This window comes from Mesoplodon densirostris, chromosome 13 (assembly GCF_025265405.1).
Source record: "Mesoplodon densirostris isolate mMesDen1 chromosome 13, mMesDen1 primary haplotype, whole genome shotgun sequence".
NCBI lineage: Eukaryota > Metazoa > Chordata > Mammalia > Artiodactyla > Ziphiidae > Mesoplodon > Mesoplodon densirostris.
In genome coordinates this window covers 26167000-26190945 of record NC_082673.1, presented here as the reverse complement: position 1 = coordinate 26190945, position 23946 = coordinate 26167000, and positions in this window count along the sequence as shown.

Below are 23946 nucleotides of genomic sequence, written 5' to 3'. Positions count from 1 at the left end.
ACCTATATGGCCATAAGTAGTAAATTTTGCACGTGAATTATGGTACCAAAACACATTAAAATATATACCATTGTTGAAGCTAAGGGATAGCTCTATATCTGCTCTTGTTAAAATAAATCTTTAAAATATACAGTGAATGGAAAAGAAAAGCCAAGGAAGAAAACAATGTTTATACAGTTTATTCTTTTTTTTCTTGCTAAAAACAGTGATTATATATGGCATGAACACACATACACACACATATATCTACATATATATCTACATATATAACTGTACATTTGCATATTTCTGGAATACTGAATATGTTAAAAAAAACTATTGAGAGTTTTCATTTCTGGGGAATAAGGCTGAGTTATAGGATAGACAGGACATTCAGTTTCCATTATATATCATCTTGTACTGCTTGCTATTTTATAATGACATATTTTGTTATTAAATAAACACAAAATAAAATAAGAAATATATACAAAGTACATTAAAAAATTATTCCTCAGGTTTAATGCAGTTTCAAAAGTCTGTGATCATCTAATAATTAAATGCTAACTACACTCGAGTTATACAGATAAAATGTGTTTTATCCTCTCCAGTAATTCATTATCTTATTTACATTCATCTTATGCCCAACTTTATTATTCATAATCCACTTTCAGCACTTTATATTAACTTCTGTCTTTATATAATTTCTAGAATTTTATGAATATAGATTGATTCTGAAATTACTCAATTTTGCTGATTTATAAACGGCTTTCTTATTTGTAAGGCTTTAATTCTCTAAAACAAAGTCACTTTGACTTGTGTTTATAGCTCTCAAATTATCAAAAATGCATGTGATTTGAATGTACTCATAAATGTTATAGTCCCTCTATATTATCCCACAGTAATTTTTATGTTTATATAATATTTATATTTTGAACAATAGGTCTAGAAACCTATCTTCATAAAAAGAACATGGTATTTTATGAATATTTCTTATCCCCAGTACTTCATAGTAAACTCTATTGTACATTGTAGGTTTGTCTTAAATTGTACTTCTGATATCATTTATCTTGCATAAGGAAACTCAGACCATATTCTAGGGGAATAAATGAAAGATATCAACCATTTAAGTAGCTTTTTTTAAAGGAATGATAGAGATTGCCATACTAATTACTATACATACCATACAGTAAGCATTTTGAATGTACATAGCCTTTTTACTATTTGATTACATTACAGTCAATATATTAAGCATTATTAATTACATTAGAGACTGCCATAAAGCTAGCAATAGATTATCCCCTGATTTGAGTAACACATTTTGGAGCCTAAATACAGATTTAAGGTAGAATATCATTATTTTCTTCTTAGCCATTTTCTAAGCAGCCATTTGTGCAGCCTTGTCATCTGGCATAAAGAAAACCTGAATAAAAATATTAAAAGCAATCACATAAAGACACAGAAAAGATAAAATGTATACTTTTTGTAGAAAGTAACACGAACATAAAAAAAAAGAAAAAAAACTTAGGAAATGGAGTTAATCTATGGGATAAGAATATGCCCAAATTAATTTATTTGGTCATTCAACAAATATTTACTGAGAGCCTGCCAAGTGCCAACTTCTCTTCTAGGGACTTAGGATTTAACATTGAGCAAAAGCAATTAGAAACTCCTGGCTCAAAGGAACTTAAATCCAGTGGAGGGGAGATGGACAAAATTCATAGTAAGTAGACTATATAGTACTTCAGATGGTGCAGTTTTAAACAGACTGGCCATGAAAAGCTTCACTTTTATAAAGGTGACATTTTGGCAAAGGACAGAAGAGGTTGAGGGTATTGATGAAATTTATCACATGTATTGAATACATCTGGAGAAAGACTAGTTCTATTCCTGGGAAAGGAAACTGAAAATGTAAAAGTTTTGAACTGAAAGTGTGTCTAGATTCTGATGGTTGAGGAAGAGCCAAAGGACGGTTTGGCTACAATTCAGCAAACCAGAAAGGCAGGCATGGAGGTAACTATTGAAAATACTTCAGCTCTACTCAAAAAGAAATGTGTATTGTAAATAGTGCTGCAATGAACATTGGGGTACATGTGACTTTTTGAATTATGGTTTTCTCAGAGTAAATGCCCAGTAGTGGGATTGCTGGGTCATACGGTAGTTCTATTTTTAGGTTTTTTAAGGAACCTCCATATTGTTCTCCATATTGGCTGTATCAATTTACATTACCACCAACAGTGCAAGAGGGTTCCCTTTTCTTCACACTCTCCAACATTTATTGTTTGTAGATTTTTTGATGATGACCTTTCTTACCCATGTAAGGTAATACTTCATTGTAGTTTTGATTTGCATTTCTCTAATACTTAGTGATGCTGAGCATTTTTCATGTGCCTCTTGGCCATCTGCATGTCTTCTTTGGAAAAATGTCTATTTAGGTCTTCTGCCCATTTTCTGATGGAGTTGTTTGTCCATCAACAGAAGAATGGATAAAGAATATGCTGTATATATACACAATGGAATATTATTCAGACATAAAAAGGAATGAAATTGAGTCATTAGTAGAGATGTGGATGGACCTAGAGACTGTCATACAGAGTGAAGTACGTCAGAAAGAAAAAATCAAATATCATATATTGACGCATATATGTGGAATCTAGAAAAATGGTAGAGGTGAACATATTTGCAGGGCAGGAATAGAGACGCAGACATAGAGAATGGATGTGTGGATACAGGGAGGGAAGGGAGGGTGGGATGAAAAGGGAAATTAGGTTTGACATAAATACACTACCATGTGTAAAATAGATAACTAGTGGGAACTTATGGTATACCACAGGGAGCTCAGCTTGGTGCTCTGTGATGAGCTAGATAGGTGGTATTGGGGAGTGGGAGAAAGGTCCAAGAGGGAAGGGGTATATGTATACATATAGCTGATTCATTTCATTGTACAGCAGAAACTAACACAACATTGTAAAGCAATTATACTGCAATTAAAAAATAGGAAGTCATTTGCAGAGCTTTGAGCAGGTATAAACTGGAACACTATGCATGCTGTATTGAGAGGATTGGGGAACAGGGAAGTGGCTAGGGAAATAGTTAGGAGGCTATTGTGACATAATAAGCCCAGAGGTGATAGCGGTTTCAACCAGTGTGGTAGAGGAGAAGCAGTGGGAAGCTGGGAGGATCTATATATATTTTTAAGGTAGACCAGACAGAATTTACTGGCAGATTAGATATGGAATACAAAGGAAAGAGAGCAGACAAGAATGACTCCAAGACTTTTGATCTAAATAACTCAAGGTATAGAATTGCCTTTTACTGAGATGAGGAAGACTGAAATGCAGATGTTGAGGGTTTGATCACCTGTTTGCTGTTTGGGCATATTAAGATTTCAAAATGGAGATACTGAATAAGCAGTCTGATGTGGTAGGCTGGAGTTCAAAGTGAGGTCTGAGATGGAGGTATTAATTTAGGAGTTGTCCAAAGTTAGACTGTATTTGAGATTGATGACACTGGATGAGGTTGTCAAGGAAGTGTATATAGACAGCAAAAAGAAGGAGAGACAATAACAGGCCATAAGAGATTTCAATTATTAAAAGTCAGCAAGATGGAAGGCTAAGGGAAGGAGACTGACAGAAGCACATCTCGGGTAGAAGGAGAATCTGGTTCCCTGTGAGCTAAGTGAAGAAAATGTTTCATAAAATAGAGTGTTTAACTGTGCTCAATTTGTTTGTGAGCCAAAAGAGATGAAGAACGATATGAAGCATGGATATATAAATGTAAAAGCAGAATATGTGTTGACCATTTTGTGCTTAGAAACATTGCAAGTTTGAAAAACTGAAAGAGATTAGCTATTAAACATGATTAAACATGATATACTGATATACATGAATATGATTGCTCAGTATATCATGATTAAACATGGTATACTGAGCAGTTGTATTCTCTTCATTTTGGGTGTACTAGATAAAGTTTATATAATGATGTATAAATAAATTTAATAAACTGTGAATCTAAGTATTTTATCAATGCACAATTGGAGTGTTGAAATTAGAAGGACAAGTGGACAATTCAAAGGAATATTTTCCAAAATGTCCTAAGCATTTTCACAAGCCTACTTTGAATAAAATATTCAAAAATATTTTATGTAGAATGTTTATAGTTCTTCCAAGGATGAATAGAGGCAAGCATTACCTCAAACCTTTTATAGCAGAGCTGAAAAAAACTATTTTATTTCCTTCTAAGAAAAATTATAGACATAGTGAGTATATTAAACTAATGTTCAGAAGCAAGAATAAATTTTCAATCTTATCAGAAATTAGTTAAGACATATTTTAAAGCATCAATAATGTAATTTCTGTCAACTAGATTGTGTTGTATTGAGTATATCAGGAAAATAGAACATTTGAGCATTACTCCATAATAACACCTCAAGCCATGATACTGAATATAAGTAGTCATGTGTAAATTACGGACACTAAAACAAATGGTGCTAATAATTGAGACCTAGGACAGGATTCAAGGTGTATCATTCGATAGTGAAAGAATAATTGGAAAAATTCATAACATCACATTTTTAACAAAGTCAATGTATGAGATAATTTATCCACCTGTTTTATTTTAATAAAGTAACAGAGCAAAGTTTAAGTCCTATGAAATAACAATAATAGAGACGGGAATAAGAAGCTAGATATCTCAATTTTAACCACATAAGTTTAAAAATTAAACATATGCTTGCAAAAATGAACTAATCAGAAACAATTTTCTTAAAGATATTGGCCAAATACAGCAACATCACATGAGGAAGTTTGTGTTTAATGTAATTCTTCCACAGGTATGACATAATTTACAAGGATCTCTACTACTTATTTGAATATATATAACAAATATGTATAGTCTAACTAGAATAGCCTTTTAAAGAAATTCCAAAATGTTAGATTTCATTGGAATAGTTTAGATATATGTATCTGTGCCATAAGGTACAGCTGATTCAAACATCCCAGTTATTTTTTCTCAAGGAACCAATTAGTATTTGAATTAAATAGTCATTACCAATGAATCTAATTAAAGGTATGTATGAGGGTGAGGGAAAGGTTTAACCTTTTTCCATAGCCCCACATACAACCCAAGACAGTTTTTATGAGAGGATTTTTTTTTCTTTTAACAAAGAGGTAAAAGGCATATACTACTAAACATTGTATTCTCACCCATGAAAAAAATACAGAACAATAAAATCTCAAATTAGAGCTGTAAAAATGGAAATGACAACCTCATGCAATAACAAAATGAAAGCAGAAAAAATAAAAATATAGTTTCAGAAGAAACATTGAAAATCCAAATCCCTTAATGGCCCCTTCTATGTCTCTGTCTACTCAAATTCTCTAAGTCTTAATATTCATATCTGTACAATGAAAATACACTCTTCTGAAATATTAGGAGTCTTAAGATGTGGACTCCTATGGGACTTCTGAGGGCTCAGGATGATTTTGTTCCTCCTCCCCACAAGTGGACCTGAGAATGAAGAATAGGAAAAAAAATAAAAAAGGATTTGTGAATTCTCTCCCAGTATTAGGGGTTTCCTTCTCTGATCTTATATGTCAGAACTCGAGTTCTCCTGGAGCTCTCTGCTCATGCTTAGGACCACTTCTGCTTTTGACACTACATTGCATTCAGGTAGGAAGATTCTGGAAGAGAAAAAAACAGTAGTGGTGTGGGGACGTAAACTCATTGCCGGTTAGAGGTGCTCATTTATTTGTTGCAGGATTAGTATAGTTTTGTAGACATTAGCAGTAAAACTTTTATAATATTTTGCCCTTGCCCTGTTGGGAATCAAATCATAGATTATAAGACATGAAAGTATAAAATTCCAGTGTATTACATAGAGGGCCAAATATTATATATTGTTTAAAATTATTTATCCACACATTTAAACTACTTTAATTCACGGAAATTGTTAGTACTAAAATAAGGTGCTAATTAAAATAAATTTAGATAAGTTGAAAAGCCAAACTCAACTAAATAAATATCCTTTACAAGATAATCACATAAAACAAAATACAGACATGCTAAAAGTAAAAACCGGGCTTCCCTGGTGGTGCAGTGGTTGAGAGTCTGCCTGCCGATGCAGGGGACATGGGTTCATGCCTTGGTCCGGGAAGATCCCACATGCTCCGGAGTGGCTGGACCCGTGAACCATGGCCGTTGAGCCTGCGTGTCCAGAGCCTGTGTTCTGCAATGGAAAAATAGTAAAAACCTTGGTAAAAATATGTTTTGCAAAATAGGAAAATTAAAGAAGCAGAGAGTAATTTTACTGTCAAAATTGTGTTTATGGGAAAAATACTGAAATGGGAAAAATATTTTTCATCAAATCACATACTTCTTGTAAGTATACTGCTTTTTCACTGCCCACTTGTTCATAAAATTTATTAGACTAAAATTAGTAGTGATAAAATCAAGATGCAATTATTTTAAAATTCACCCTCATAGTAAATATTTTCAGAGTTGCATGACACATGGATTCCAAAAATTTCAAAGCATTCTGCATCAATATTTGTGTAATGATGTTTTTAGAGCAAAGGAGCAGTCACTGCTCCAAAGGTCTGTTAGTTTCTTGTTCAACCATGTGTTTTGCATGGGTAATTTCATTTAATAAACATTATGCAACTAAGACTTAACAATCCCATTTGAAACTTAAAAACTGAAAGAAAACTTGAAGGGATACCTAGAAGATAATCTGTTTGTAAATAGGGAAGATTGCACACCGAACAGAAATAAAAACTTCTCATGACTTAAATGATGCTCCAACTCACCCGGTGTTCAAGAAAAATAGAGCCTGGTTTCTCATTCTTACATATTTGTACATCTTATTGTTAGAAAAAATGTTTATTATACATGTGTAAATCAATCGAATTTTAATGTAATTGAAACTATTATTCCATAGTAAATTGGAACGGAGGGCCAATATTTTCGATGTGTCAAAAGCCTTTAAAGACTTGAAACCTATGACTTGTAATAGAGGAAAAATTATTTTCTCTCTACCCTTCTAGGGTCTTGGCTGATATGCCCCTGTGAAAGAATATAGATTAACAAACTGAAGTTTAAGAACATGTATACCTCTTGTATACGTGGGAGATACCCAGGAATACAGAGTAACTCCCTGAAACATTCCAAGCCACCACCTTAAATACCATCTCCAGCAAAAGACAAAAGAAGATGTTGGGGAGGGGTGGGAAGCCAAGGAGAAATATTTTGGTGTGGCAAATTCTGCTTCCTTTCAGATTATAACTACCTACACATTCAAAATATTTTCTTCTTTTAAAAAGATTAAGACAATTCTGAGCAAACACAACTCTTCATTTGAAGTTATTTCTGGCATAAGTTTTTATATTAATTAGAAATCTCCCAGAATAATTTCTGAAAGTTAAAAATAATATATTTAAAAATAAAATCCAAATTGTTGCTGAGCAAATCACTTGGAGCTATTCTATTATATAAAATTCCACCTTCTATAGTCCTTCCTTCATGTGACCTCCTCATAGGCTTCCCCAATATAAATACACATTATTTCAATTAAGTTTCATCTCATAGACTCACATAAACACATGTAAAAGTGAAATTATTTAAGCCTTCTATGGACAAAAAACCCCACAGGTTTTTATAGCAAGAGCACACATTAAATATAATACTGAAAAGTACATATAATACCAAAGCCATAAGTATTCTTGTAGTAAGCAAAATAATAAGTAAATAATATATGAAGATATAAACACAATAATAACCATCACCAGAATGTTGAAAAGGCATACAACACATGCAATTTTTAATTAAACGGTACATTACCTAATAAATATTTTGAACCAAATATTGTATATATAGAAATTTATACAAAGTAAGTTATAAGAATAAAATTACTTTTCTCCAATAATATATATCATAGCATTATTCATAATTGGAACCCTAAATATCAAAAGAAGAGTAAGTGAGTAAAGAAAGTATAATATATTATGCAAATAATATTCATGCAATGATAATGATTACTATTGTTATTAGTGTTGTAAAGTATTTAATAAACTAAGAAAGTATTTATATTGTACTATTAAACACAAAAGAAAGTCATAAAGTTGTTATATAGTTTAATTTTAAAATTATAAAAATACATTTCCATCTGAAACATATACATATGTAAATATGCATGCATGAGTTTGCAAATAACCATAACAAAATGTTAAGACACACTACCTTTAGGGAATAGAACTAAGGGTAATTTATATCTGCTTTTTAAAAATTTTCCTCTGTAGTAATAATATTACTTTGTACAATGTTTTAATTTATTAAACTAAAGAATTTTGAGGATATCAGTTCATGGACAATCAAGATTACATGGCATTCTTCCCATAATGTGAATACTGAGCACAATATTATTTATGATCTTATAAATCTTTAAATCATAGATAATAATTTGAGTTTATTTTTAATAATTTCTATGAAAACAGTCTGGTTAAATACACACACACTCATGGAGCAGCAGTTCATAAAATGATCCCTCTATGTGCTATTATTACACATTAAAATTACCTTGTTAAGATATGAAAATGTAAATGGACCTCAATGAAAACGTTCCTTTTTTAAAGGACATGTGAAAAGTAAAGTTCCAGAATTTAGAATGTTATATTTATTGTCTGAAGTACAGACACATTTTTAATTTAAGTGATTGGAGGGACTGACATTGTGTAGATGCTTGGTCCAGAAAGTGAATTTTTATAATTCCTATTGTCACCATACTTCTTACATAGTAATTACAAAATAAATGTTGAGTAAATCAGTGATATTTGTTTTTTCCTTTCTGCCATTTCAGTAGGTTAGCTAAACATTATTTATTTATTTGTAAAGAAGATATCAAGGAAAATTTTGATTTTACCTTCTGTACCTCCCTCTAGTTAATTAGGATGGGAGTCAGGGTGTTTGGGGTTCCTGGTTTTAATCTCTACATTTTACCACCTGCACTAACTTGAGAAAGTCATTTAAATATCCCAGAAGCTCCGTTTGCTAATTTAAAATTAGGAATATTAAAATTTATCATATCAGAAATATTTTGAAAATAAAATAATACGTGTAAAACTGATTTTTAAAATTATGTAAATTATTCCAGCTTATCACCTCTGCTGACTACTTAGCTATAACTCTTTTATTATTTTAATTGATGCTTTAGGCTTTATGGTATATATGCTTATTTGTCACGTCTATTTAGAATTAATAATGTACCACTTCATTTACTCTACTTCACTCCTCACGATATAAGAATATTATGAGAGTATAATTCCATTTCCTTCAAACATCCTCACTTGCTCTTATTGTAATATATATTATTTTTACTTACATTATAAATCCCACCCAACAATGATATTATAATTACTAGTAATGGTCTTGTATTTGGTAAGAAAATTAGAAAAAGTAAAAAAAAAAAAGTAGTATTTTCTGTCTACCTAAACGTTTATGGTTTCTTCTGCTCTTCAATCTGTCTTGTTGATGCATGTTTCCATTTAGTTTAATTTCTTTTTGCTCTAAAGAACTTCCTTCAGCATTTCTTATAGAGAATGTCTGCTGGCACCACATCAGTTTAAGTTTTATAGACAACAATCAACTCGTATGTGAAGGGTACTATCATTGTGTATAGAAGCATAGGTATGACAGATTTTGGGGAGTTAATATGATGTTAATTTTATGATAAGATCCCTGACTAATTTTTGCTCTATTCACTCTCAAACAGAAATGTCCACCTTTTATGTTGATAAATTGTTTAGTGAAGTCACCACTAAGGCAGCCAACTCTTTTTCTCCAAAGTCAGGGGCCAAATTACCATTTCTTCAGCATCGTACATTTCAGATGCAAGAAAAATAAGTCCCTCAAGCTCTAAATTACTCATATTAAGCTTTCTGAATGGCCCCACTCCTTAGCACTCTAGCTCCAGAAACTCACAGCATCCACATGTCTTACCTTAAAAGTCCTTACTTTCTTTAATATCATTTATAGTTTGTTAGTTAATGGACCTCTAACTAGTTCTACAGCATACATTCTGTATGCATTATTGAGATAGTCTAGATAGAAACTCACTTTGAAATATGAGTAGTATTTGTTGCAAATTTTCATAGGTATTCATTCAAAACTGGGTTAGAAAGTAGAATACTAATCTCTTGTCATTCAGTTGCTCATAATTTTACTGGAGAGTGAAGATGTGCACATAATGCAAGAGTATTAAGCAGCAAGTAACTATATTGTGATTAAGGAGAAGAGATAACAAATAATCTGGATACTTTGTGAAAGTTTAAGCCAACAGAGCTCTATTAGTGGGACCTCAAGTGAAAAATAGAACTTGAGATGCATTTTGTCAGATTCTTTTTTTTTTTTTTTGCATTTAGAACCTGGTTATGGCTTTTTTTTTTTTTTTTTTTTTTTTACAAATTTAATCAGTTATACATATACATATGTTTCCATATCCACTCCCTTTTGCGTCTCCCTCCCACCCTCCCTATCCCACCCCTCCAGGCGGTCACAAAGCACCGAGCTGATCTCCCTGTGCTATGCGGCTGCTTCCCACTAGCTATCTACCTTACGTTTGGTAGTGTATATATGTCCATGCCGCTCTTTCACTTTGTCACAGCTTACCCTTCCCCCTCCCCATATCCTCAAGTCCATGCTCTAGTAGGTCTGTGTCTTTATTCCTGTCTTACCCCTATGTTCTTGATGACATTTTTTTCTTAAATTCCATATATATGTGTCAGCATACAGTATTTGTCTTTCTCTTTCTGACTTACTTCACTCTGTATGACAGACTCTAGGTCCATCCACCTCATTACAAATAGCTCAATTTCATTTCTTTTTATGGCTGAGTAATATTCCATTGTATATATGTGCCACATCTTCTTTATCCATTCATCCGATGATGGACACTTAGGTTGTTTCCATCTCCGGGCTATTGTAAATAGGGCTGCTATGAACATTTTGGTACATGTCTCTTTTTGAATTATGGTTTTCTCAGGGTATATGCCCAGTAGTGGGATTGCTGGGTCATATGGTAGTTCTATTTGTAGTTTTTTAAGGAACCTCCATACCGTTCTCCATAGTGGCTGTACCAATTCACATTCCCACCAGCAGTGCAAGAGTGTTCCCTTTTTTCCACACCCTCTCCAGCATTTATTGTTTCTAGATTTTTTGATGATGGCCATTCTGACTGGTGTGAGATGATATCTCATTGTAGTTTTGATTTGCATTTCTCTAATGAGTAAAGATGTTGAGCATCCTTTCATGTGTTTGTTGGCTGTCTGTATATCTTCTGTGGAGAAATGTCTATTTAGGTCTTCTGCCCATTTTTGGATTGGGTTGTTTGTTTTTTTGCTATTGAGCTGCATGAGCTGCTTATAAATTTTGGAGATTAATCCTTTGTCAGTTGCTTCATTTGCAAATATTTTCTCCCATTCTGAGGGTTGTCTTTTGGTCTTGTTTATGGTTTCCTTTGCTGTGCAAAAGCTTTGAAGTTTCATTAGGTCCCATGTGTTTATTTTCGTCTTTATTTCCATTTCTCTAGGAGGTGGGTCAAAAAAGATCTTGCTGTGATTTATGTCATAGAGTGTTCTGCCTATGTTTTCCTCTAGGAGTTTGATAGTGTCTGGCCTTACATTTAGGTCTTTAATCCATTTTGAGCTTATTTTTGTGTATGGTGTTAGGGAGTGATCTAATCTCATACTTTTACATGTCCCTGTCCAGTTTTCCCAGCACCACTTATTGAAGAGACTGTCCTTTCTCCACTGTACATTCCTACCTCCTTTATCAAAGATAAGGTGACCATATGTCCGTGGGTTTATCTCTGGGCTTTCTATCCTGTTCCATTGATCTATCTTTCTGTTTTTGTGCCAGTACCATACTGTCTTGATTACTGTAGCTTTGTAGTATAGTCTGAAGTCAGGGAGCCTGATTCCTCCAGCTCCATTTTTCGTTCTCAAGATTGCTTTGGCTATTCGGGGTCTTTTGTGTTTCCATACAAATTGTGAAATTTTTTGTTCTAGTTCTGTGAAAAATGCCATTGGTAGTTTGATAGGGATTGCATTGAATCTGTAGATTGCTTTGGGTAGTAGAGTCATTTTCACAATGTTGATTCTTCCAATCCAAGAACATGGTACATCTCTCCATCTATTTGTATCATCTTTAATTTCTTTCATCAGTGTCTTATAATTTTCTGCATACAGGTCTTTTGTCTCCTTAGGTAGGTTTATTCCTAGATATTTTATTCTTTTTGTTGCAATGGTAAATGGGAGTGTTTCCTTGATTTCACTTTCAGATTTTTCATCATTAGTATATAGGAATGCCAGAGATTTCTGTGCATTAATTTTGTATCCTGCAACTTTACCAAATTCATTGATTAGCTCTAGTAGTTTTCTGGTAGCATCTTTAGGATTCTCTATGTATAGTATCATGTCATCTGCAAACAGTGACAGCTTTACTTCTTCTTTTCCCATTTGGATTCCTTTTATTTCCTTTTCTTCTCTGATTGCTGTGGCTAAAACTTCCAAAACTATGTTGAATAAGAGTGGTGAGAGTGGGCAACCTTGTCTTGTTCCTGATCTTAGTGGAAATGGTTTCAGTTTTTCACCATTGAGGACAATGTTGGCTGTGGGTTTGTCATATATGGCCTTTATTATGTTGAGGAAAGTTCCCTCTATGCCTACTTTCTGCAGGGTTTTTATCATAAATGGGTGTTGAATTTTGTCAAAAGCTTTCTCTGCATCTATTGAGATGATCATATGGTTTGTCTCCTTCAGTTTGTTAATATGGTGTATCACATTGATTGATTTGCGTATATTGAAGAATCCTTGCATTCCTGGAATAAACCCCACTTGATCATGGTGTATGATCCTTTTAATGTGCTGTTGGATTCTGTTTGCTAGTATTTTGTTGAGGATTTTTGCATCTATGTTCATCAGTGATATTGGCCTGTAGTTTTCTTTCTTTGTGACATCCTTGTCTGGTTTTGGTATCAAGGTGATGGTGGCCTCGTAGAATGAGTTTGGGAGTGTTCCTCCCTCTGCTATATTTTGGAAGAGTTTGAGAAGGATAGGTGTTAGCTCTTCTCTAAATGCTTGATAGAATTCGCCTGTGAAGCCATCTGGTCCTGGGCTTTTGTTTGTTGGAAGATTTTTAATCACAGTTTCAATTTCAGTGCTTGTGATTGGTCTGTTCATATTTTCTATTTCTTCCTGATTCAGTCTTGGCAGGTTGTGCATTCCTAAGAATTTGTCCATTTCTTCCAGGTTGTCCATTTTATTGGCATAGAGTTGCTTATAGTAATCTCTCATGATCTTTTGTATTTCTGCAGTGTCAGTTGTTACTTCTCCTTTTTCATTTCTAATTCTATTGATTTGAGTCTTCTCTCTTTTTTTCTTGATGAGTCTGGCTAATGGTTTATCAATTTTGTTTATCTTCTCAAAGAACCAGCTTTTAGTTTTATTGATCTTTGCTATCGTTTCCTTCATTTCTTTTTCATTTATTTCTGATCTGATTTTTATGATTTCTTTCCTTCTGCTAACTTTGGGATGTTTTTGTTCTTCTTTCTCTAATTGCTTTAGGTGCAAGGTTAGGTTGTTTATTCGAGATATTTCCTGTTTCTTAAGGTGGGATTGTATTGCGATAAACTTCCCTCTTAGAACTGCTTTTGCTGCATCCCATAGGTTTTGGGTCGTCGTGTCTCCATTGTCATTTGTTTCTAGGTATTTTTTAATTTCCTCTTTGATTTCTTCAGTGATCACTTCGTTATTAAGTAGTGTATTGTTTAGCCTCCATGTGTTTGTATGTTTTACAGCTTTTTTCCTGTAATTGGTATCTAGTCTCATAGCATTGTGGTCAGAAAAGATACTTGATACAATTTCAATTTTCTTAAATTTACCAAGGCTTGATTTGTGACCCAAGATATGATCTATCCTGGAGAATGTTCCATGAGCACTTGAGAAAAATGTGTATTCTGTTGTTTTTGGATGGAATGTCCTATAAATATCAATTAAGTCCATCTTGTTTAATGTATCATTTAAAGCTTGTGTTTCCTTATTTATTTTCATTTTGGATGACCTGTCCATTGGTGAAAGTGGGGTGTTAAAGTCCCCTACTATGATTGTGTTACTGTCGATTTCTCCTTTTATGGCTGTTAATATTTCCCTTATGTATTGAGGTGCTCCTATGTTTGGTGCATAAATATTTACAATTGTTATATCTTCTTCTTGGATTGATCCCTTGATCATTATGTAGTGTCCTTCTTTGTCTCTTCTAGTAGTCTTTATTTTAAAGTCTATTTTGTCTGATATGAGAATTGCTACTCCAGCTTTCTTTTGGTTTCCATTTGCATGGAATATCTTTTTCCATCCCCTTACTTTCAGTCTGTATGTGTCTCTAGGTCTGAAGTGGGTCTCTTGTAGACAGCATATATATGGGTCTTGTTTTTGTATCCATTCAGCCAGTCTGTGTCTTTTGGTGGGAGCATTTAGTCCATTTACATTTAAGGTAATTATTGATATGTATGTTCCTATTCCCATTTTCTTAATTGTTTTGGGTTCGTTATTGTAGTTCTTTTCCTTCTGTTGTGTTTCTTGCCTAGAGAAGTTCCTTTAGCATTTGTTGTAAAGCTGGTTTGGTGGTGCTGAACTCTCTCAGCTTTTGCTTGTCTGTAAAGGTTTTAATTTCTCCATCAAATCTGAATGAGATCCTTGCTGGGTAGAGTAATCTTGGTTGCAGGTTTTTCTCCTTCATCACTTTAAGTATGTCCTGCCACTCCCTTCTGGCTTGTAGAGTTTCTGCTGAGAGATCAGCTGTTATCCTGATGGGGATTCCCTTGTGTGTTATTTGTTGTTTTTCCCTTGCTGCTTTTAATATGATTTCTTTGTGTTTAATTTTTGACAGTTTGATTAATATGTGTCTTGGTGTATTTCTCCTTGGATTTATTCTGTATGGGACTCTCTGTGCCTCCTGGACTTGATTAACTATTTCCTTTCCCATATTAGGGAAGTTTTCAACTATAATCTCTTCAAATATTTTCTCAGTCCCTTTCTTTTTCTCTTCTTCTTCTGGAACCCCTATAATTCGAATGTTGGTGCGTTTAATGTTGTCCCAGAGGTCTCTGAGACTGTCCTCTGTTCTTTTCATTCTTTTTTCTTTATTTTGCTGTGCAGCAGTTATTTCCACTATTTTATCTTCCACCTCACTTATCCGTTCTTCTGCCTCAGTTATTCTGCTATTGATCCCATCTAGAGTATTTTTTATTTCATTTATTGTGTTTTTAATCGATGCTTGATTCGTCTTTAGTTCTTCTAGGTCCTTGTTAACTGTTTCTTGCATTTTGTCTATTCTATTTCCAAGATTTTGGATCATCTTTACCATCATTATTCTGAATTCTTTTTCAGATAGACTGCCTATTACCTCTTCATTTGTTAGGTCTGGTGGGTTTTTATCTTGCTCCTTCTCCTGCTGTGTGTTTTTCTGTCTTCTCATTTTGCTTATGTTACTGTGTTTGGGGTCTCCTTTTTGCAGGCTGCAGGTTCGTAGTTCCCGTTGTTTTTGGTGTCTGTCCCCAGTGGCTAAGGTTGGTTTAGTGGGTTGTGTAGGCTTCTTGGTGGAGGGGACTACTGCCTGTGTTCTGGTGGATGAGGCTGGATCTTGTCTTTCTGGTGGGCAGGTCCACGTCTGGTGGTGTGTTTTGTGGTGTTTGCGGACTTTTTATGATTTGAGGCAGCCTCTCTGCTAATGGGTGGCGTTGTGTTCCTGTCTTGCTAGTTGTTTGGCATAGGGTGTCCAGCACTGTAGCTTGCTGGTCGTTGAGTGAAGCTGGGTGCTGGTGTTGAGATGGAGATCTCTGGAAGATTTTCGCTGTTTGATATTATGTGGAGCTGGGAGGTCTCTTGTGGACCAGTGTCCTGAAGTTCGCTCTCCCACCTCAGAGGCACAGCACTGACTCCTGGCTCCTCAATTTGGGATGATTTGTTGTCTATTCATGTATTCCACAGATGCAGGGTACATGAAGTTGATTGTGGAGCTTTAATCCGCTGCTTCTGAGGCTGCTGGGAGAGGTTTCCCTTTCTCCTCTTTGTTCTCACAGCTCCTGGGTCTCAGCTTTGGATTTGGCCCCGCCTCTGCGTGTAGGTCGCCGGAGGGCGTCTGTTCTTCGCTCAGACAGGACAGGGTTAAAGGAGCAGCCTCTTCGGGGACTCTGGCTCACTCAGGCCGGGCGGGAGGGAGGGGCACGGAGTGCGGGGCGAGCCTGCAGCGGCAGAGGTCGGCGTGACGTTGCACCAGCCCGAGGCGCGCCGTGCGTTCTCCCAGGGAAGCCGCCCCTGGATCCCGGGACCCCGGCAGCGGCAGGCTGCACAGGCTCCCGGAAGGGCAGTGTGGGCAGTGACCTGTGCTCGCACACAGGCCCCTTGGCGGCGGCAGCAGCAGCCCCAGAGTCCCACGCCCGTCTCTGGGCTCCGCGCTTTCAGCCGCGACTCGCGCCCGTCTCTGGAGCCCCTTTACGCGGCGCTCTTAATCCCCTCTCCTCGCGCACCAGGAAACCAAGAGGGAAGAAAAAGTCTCCTGCCTCTTCGGCAGCTCCAGAGTTTTCCCGGACTCCCTCCCAGCTAGCTGTGGCACATTAGCCCCCTTCAGGCTGAGTTCTCGCCGCCAGCCCCAGTCCTCTCCCTGCGCTCTGACCGAAGCCCGAGCCTCAGCTCCAGCACCGCCCGCCCCGGCCGGGGAGCAGACAAGCCTCTCGGGCTGGTGAGTGCCGCTCGGCACCGCTCCTCTGTGCGGGAATCTCTCTGCTTTGCCCTACCCAGGTATGTGGGGAGTTTCTTGCCTTTTGGGAGGTCTGGGGTCTTCTGCCAGCGTTCAGTAGGTGTTCTGTAGGAGTTGTTCCACGTGTAGCTGTATTTCTGGTGTATCTGTGGGGAGGAAGGTGATCTCCGCGTCTTACTCTTCCGCCATCTTCTGTCAGATTCTTAAGAGTTGGCAAAATTTTACCCATCTTTAAGGTAATATATAAACCTGACATAAATTCAGGGATGCTAGGATAGTTTGTGAGACTCCTGTATAAGAGACAAAGAGGAGTTTTTGACTCACAGAAATAACAGTAGTCAGAATATTGGCATTTTTAGTGCTGATCCTCTGAGCCTCAATTCTCAGAGGGTGAATAAAGAAGGCCATATGACACATACACATACAGTGAGTTGTGCTGTAGAAGAGCAATCCAGAAATTAGAAAAGTTGAATCCTTTATAATGACAGTAAGCATTCCTTTTCTTTATTCCAGAAGGAGACAGTATTTCTACCTTCAAAGAATGTTTGCTATCCAAATGTCTTTGAAAAGATAATCCAGAACAAAGGGAAGTTAGTGCCTCTCTTGCAAGGCGTGCACAAACACAAGAATTATGTCACATAAATGGCAAGGTGTCAAAGCATTATTACTGGTTTGAGTTAGCTGTGGTGAGGACAGAAGTTATACTCAAAATATTAAACAATGCATTTTGTATACACAGACATTTGCCTAGAGGGTTAGTAGCACAACCATTCAAAGTATCCATGCCAACATCAGCTGTGCCATCTTCCCTGTTTGGTTTGAGCACACACTTGCCTGGGGAAAATCTGGTGATCAGAATTGTCATATTTGGATCACAGTGGGATGGCTAGCAAATGGCAAAATAGTCCCACAGCAGTACCCACCTCAAACAACACCAGTCTGGATTACACCAAAGATATAGCCTGCCTTCCAGGGTGGAGCATGGAGGAAGTAGTCAATCATCTGCCCTGGAATGGCATATGTGTCAACTTATTAAAACAGATAGTTCTTTTGTCTGTAAAATATAATTCTCGAAGCTTCCTGAAATGTAAGATATCAACTCTTTAGTTATTGAATGCTAAGAAGTTGTGGGTTCTAGGGAAATGGGTTAGATTCACAGCTATTTAAATATTTCAACATTTTGGGTGTCCATTCTATTATGTATTGGGTATTTGGAGAATGAGAGGGAAATTAAGGTAAAATGAGCCAGACAACATCAGTAAAACTCTTTAATATAGGAATAAAACAGTATGTAGGTGAAAAAAAGCACTGTTTATCTGTTGATTGTAGCAGAGAACATTTTTTTTTTTTAGAAATCAGGAATAAAATATATAGAATATACAGAATAAAGTAGTAAAATATATATTGAATGAAATTATTGAAAACTGAGTCCTGAAGTTTTTCTTTTTAGTCTAGAGATAATAATGTATTAATTGAAGCCTCTTGGATATAAAATAGTAATTGAAACACTTAAGTTTTAGAGGATTATTATAGAAGTAGATATAATATGAAAAATTAAGATTGTTGCATCATTATCAGTAGTAATAGTACTACTACTACTATTAGTATTAGAGGGGAGACAGAGAGTTGTCTGAGAGCAATGTTCAGCCTTTAGGATAAATGAGAATGGTGTTGGTTAAGAGTACAGGTGAGTAGTGCTCACAGAGATAGAAAAAACTAAGAAAGTATGTTAGACATGTGACTAAAAATAAGATAATAAACCATAATCACTGGGAGCTTTACAAAATATCTATGTATTTATCTATTTGATTGGTAGATAGATGTATATATAAATATTGACAAAGATACACTAATACCCAGGTCCCAACTCAGACACAATCAGTGTCTGCTTTTAAAATCATTTTCCAGACGGCCCAGCCCTAGCTCAGAAATACAATTTTAGATGATTATGTAATGCCAAAATTTCACAGGGTAAAGTTAAATGAGAATCAATTTAAAATAAGAGCCATGGAAATTCTCATAATGTCTTTATAATTTGATTATTTGCAGTCATTTTGTATAATTTTATATGAATAATAAAGATAACATTTTAAGCATATAATAATTTATTTGACCTATTGCTTTTGCATCAATGAAATAAAGCTTAATTATGATTTTTACTCCTTGAATATAAACTCTTTAATCCTATATAAAATAGTTATATTTAAATATGAATTGTAGTCACAGATTTTACAAAATTATTAACTTTAATAGTGAAGCCTGATAGTGCTATGAAATCAGTTACATATTTCACCCTAAAATTTTATTTTGTATTTTTCATAGATATACATTATGTTTGTGAAAATATGTGTGATAAAATCCAACATATACTTTTTAATTCATATTTTTATGATGTGGTCATTTCACTTGAGTTAAAAGTTTTTAAATCCTACATCTTGACACAGGAAAAGTTTTCATTTTGTATGGATTTTTATAGCACCATAATGTTTCTTTTCCACATTAATGCTGTAGATGGTGAAATATGGGTGTAATTGGGTGAAATGAAGGTAATCTTATTTTAATAAGTAATGCTAGAGCTCTACTTAAAAAAAAATTAGAATTGCAAAGTTGTTGTTTCAAAGGAAACTTAGATATCTGTAAATAAAACTCTGATGAAATTATCTGTAGGAACATCCTAAAATAATGATACAGTTACACTGCTCTGGAAAGAACTTTGGTAAAAGATATGCAAGGCAGAGTAGGAGAGAGAATGGATGAAGCAATAAGCTGAGAAGCTGGAAGAGGAATGCAATGAAATATACCTATTGAAGAATCCCCCTTAGCAGGAAGCAGACAGACAATCAAGATGCAGTCAAGACTATTTATTTCTTTATTTATCTATGTATGTGTCATTCATTAATTCCAATTCAGTAGTATGAACCTCTCAATAAGTACTGGATATCCATAGGCACAATTTGGAATATGAAGGAACATTTTCAGGGTCCAGTATGAGACAGAAAGAGGAAAAAAATGTGCAAATGAAACTTACTTAGAAAAACAAGAAAGCAGAGCCAAGGGACATGCCAGCCTCATGGCAAGATTCCCTCAGAGAGTTCAGATGTGTTATGACACATAGAATGACATTTCAAACAAAATTTAATATAAACCTGAAAGCATAGGATGATTCGTGTTGACATCAGGGCTTTATATACTGTTAGTTCACTGGTTATAAACCAAAGTTCTCTCTTAGATGATCTCATTTAAATTCTCCTTACACATTATTATACATTTTCCCTGTATAACATGTTAGAATTGCCTCCTAAAAGTGGTATTCTTTTCAATTTGTTTTGCCTTATAATAAATTGAATTCTGTTCTACTCTATTGAGATACTACACTTAAACACATCATTTAGTTAGTAAAATATGCAATTTCTTATATTTTTACAGTACTGTACTCTATTCCTTTTGATAAGATTTGTTCGATTGAGCTGATGAGAAAGTGAATTTTAGCCTCTAGTAGTTGAAATTGGCTGTAAATTTGCTGTTATATCCTGATAATCCTTACTAGAAATTCACCCATCATTTCATTTTGTAACCTTACTTTTTTGCCAGTTTTTTAAACTTATTATATGTTTTCTCTTTAATCTCACCAATATTTATTTACCTTTAATTCCAATTTATATATTCTTCTTTAAGGATTGTTTTAACTTAAAGTTAATCAGAATTTAAAATAGAGGTAAATAAATTCAAAATATGTCAGCAACTAGTTCAGTAATAAAATAGTGTCAACATATTTGCTTATTATATAACCAACTTTTAAAGGGAGAGAATTTATCTAATTTATAACAGTACATTTTGGATTTGGCCTTGATGTTTGCCCCAAAATTTCAAATGGATTTCAAATTCGGCCTCTAGAGACCTCAAGACCAAATGACTATTTCAACATCTTTTATAACAGTCCTTAACTTCTGCACAATCAATATTTTGATTGTGTAGTTTATCATTATATCTCAGAGGCAAAACAATATGTATGCTATGAAAAATATGTCATTTTTAATTATTTTAAATATATGAACAGCTTTCCATGTGCATTGAAATTGTGAGAATTTCTGGTTTTCATCTTTCATAAATATAACAAATCAAATTGAAAAATATTTATATAATGAATAACCAATAAATTGTCATGCAATTGCCATTGACAAAAGAACACATATGGCTATAAGTAATTTAAGAATCACAAGCATGTGCTATTTTCTTCACAAACTTCCATGTGCATCAGAAAATAATTATAACAGCTCATATTTTAGCACCTTAACAAGCCATAGTCAAGATAACTTCATGGAGATTTTTCATTCTTTTTTAGTTGAAGGTAAACTATATGAGTTACAAGAGATTTTGGAACTGTCTTGTCCAGTTTTAATACATGATGCTCAAACAAGATGGAACAATGTTTATCATAGGTTAAACAATAGTGCTTGAAGAAAATAAAACCTTTACTGCACTTTTTACATAATGATATCAACATTCAGAGCTTACTATCAATCTGATTGTTCAAAAAATAAATAAATGGATGTTCTTTGAGAGTGAAAGTATTCATACATAGCACGATACATGTTTTAATGTTTTTTCTACTGTGTGATTAAAAAAATAAATCTGCCATTCATACAATGAAAGTAAAATCACTTGGAAATTTAATATGATGTTATTTTCTTGAAAGTGCATTACTCGTTTACATTTCTAAACTCAACATTTAAGGAAACACGGTCTTAAATAATTGCGTGATGAAGTCAGCATATGCAAATATATTACAAATAAAAATACAAGTGAGGGAAAAAATTTTAAATAACAATCTACAGTGATCAGAAGCTTCTTTCTCAGATAATAACACAAGACTTCAGATTATGTGATGGTTTTGGTTAAATTCAGTCATTAACATCAATAAACTTCAAGTCTTATAATAAAATGTGGGTAAGTTAGCAGCTAATACTTTGGTGGCCACAGCATCAGCAGCAGTAACATTTCACTGGAAGTGCAAAGCAAAGATTTATATCTTGATTCTTCACTAACCTTAGATGAAAATGTCTAAACCGGGGGCAATATGTGTAAATAGATTAAGGCTTACTATCACTATCAAATGAAGACCTTCTGAATAATGAAAACCAAAAACCCTATAAGAAAATGGACAAAAAGGAAAAAAATGAGAATTAACAGTAAAATGGAAGTAAAATGTGTACGACTTTCCTTCTAATATAAGGAACTCCTTTTAAGACTCCCAAAGATACCATTTCCTCAACAATCAGATTGGCAATACATAATATTTTGACAAAACACTTTGTTGCTGAATTTGTGAGGAATGGGCACACTTTCTCATATTGTTGGTAAGAATACAGAATGGTATAAACAGTATGGAGGAAAATTTGAAAATTCTAGGAAAATTAAAATCAAATATACCATTTTAATTTAGTAATTCCACTTCCAACATTCTATTCCAAAGTCTCTTTAACACAATTATGACAAATAAGTATGCTTAAGGCTATTCTCGGCAGGATGATTTGTAATAGGACAATATAGGAAATAGTTCAAATACCTACTTAATCAGGAGACTTGTTAAATACGGTATGATATATCCACACAATGAAAGCTATGAAGCTTTTTTTTAAGGGATAAAAATATATCTCTATATATTCTTATATGGATATATATGTATACATAATATATATGCACATATATATTAATACATACATATGTAAACATATATCTCACATATAAACATTTTATTGAAATATATTATCTTACAGTACAAAATAGTAGAAGTAAGTGGAATGGCGGCTTGGAATGGCTGAGCCACTGATCATGGAGGGGAATTTTAAAGAATAGGGAAATGCAGTGGCACCTCTTACAGGAGGCTGAGGCACCTTAGAGGCACAGGTGTCCAGTTTTACATGCTAAGTGACAGGATCCTGCCAGGTATTTTATACCTTGGAGGGTGATGATCACCAGTGGTACATGTTGTACAGAAAGAGCATCTCTTTTGAAAATGTGTATTTCCTTCTGGATACTTGCTGTATAGCTACATCCTAGAGTGACACAATGCATTCTTCCAGTTCCCTACCAAGAGGTAGGGTATATATAGCCTTGGTTTTAGGCTGCACAGAAAAGTTCAAGACAAGTCAAGACCAAAAGGGTTACATTGTGAGACTTCATCCCTATCCTGTGAATTTCCAGTTTGATAAACCAAAGAAAAATAAAGGTCCAGCCAGCCTGGGGACAATGTGCATGTATCTGCAGAAGCCCTGGGGATTAAGGTGATCAGTCAGAAGGGGACAATGTAGAAGTAGGCTCTGAACACTTTTTGCCCTTGCTACTCCTCACTCCCAAAAGCTTCAGATGAGATCTGGGTCAGCCAGTGGTCAAAGAGAGGCTGACCTACAGTCATACAATACTTCTTATCATCTGTTTTGGTTAAAGTGCATGCCATGAATTTTAAAGTAAAGAAAGAAGACAGGATCAAGGTAGCAGGGTAGGAAGACCCAGAGTTCACCTTCCCCCATGACCACATCAAAATTACAACTATATATATAAAAAAATAACTCTGGTTGAGAATGATCTGAGGACTAGAAGAATGGCTCTTCTACAACCAAGGCTGTAAAGAAAGAAACACATGGAGTCTGGTAGTAGGGGAGGAGAAATAATCTACTTGGGACCCACACCCTTAGCAGGTGACCCAGAAAAGGAGAGGTACATCACAGGTTTGAGGTTCCTCCTTTAGTTTGAAGGGTTTAAGTCCTATATTAGACACCACAGCCCTGAGGTCTAATGCTGGGAAAAGGAGCCTCCCCTTAGTAGGTTGGAAAAACAGTGGGGTTTACCTGAGGGGTGTAAGTAATCAAGACTCTGCTCTTGAAAAACATGCCCACAGACTTACTTGCTCCCAGTCTCAGTGAAGAGGAAGCAAACTGAAAAATGTATGGTGCTCTGGCTGAACTTCCAGGACCACACAGAGTGCGGTTGAACTTGCACTAGGCTCCCGCTTCAACCCCTCCAGCCCTAGCACTGCTTCCCGCTAAGACAGAGACCATCATTACCAATATGTGTGTCCTCATCAGGGAAGGATGGAGCCAGATCACAATCTGTTCTGCCACTAGTCAGGGCAGAGACTCAGAGACAGCTAGAAGTACAGCTCCAATT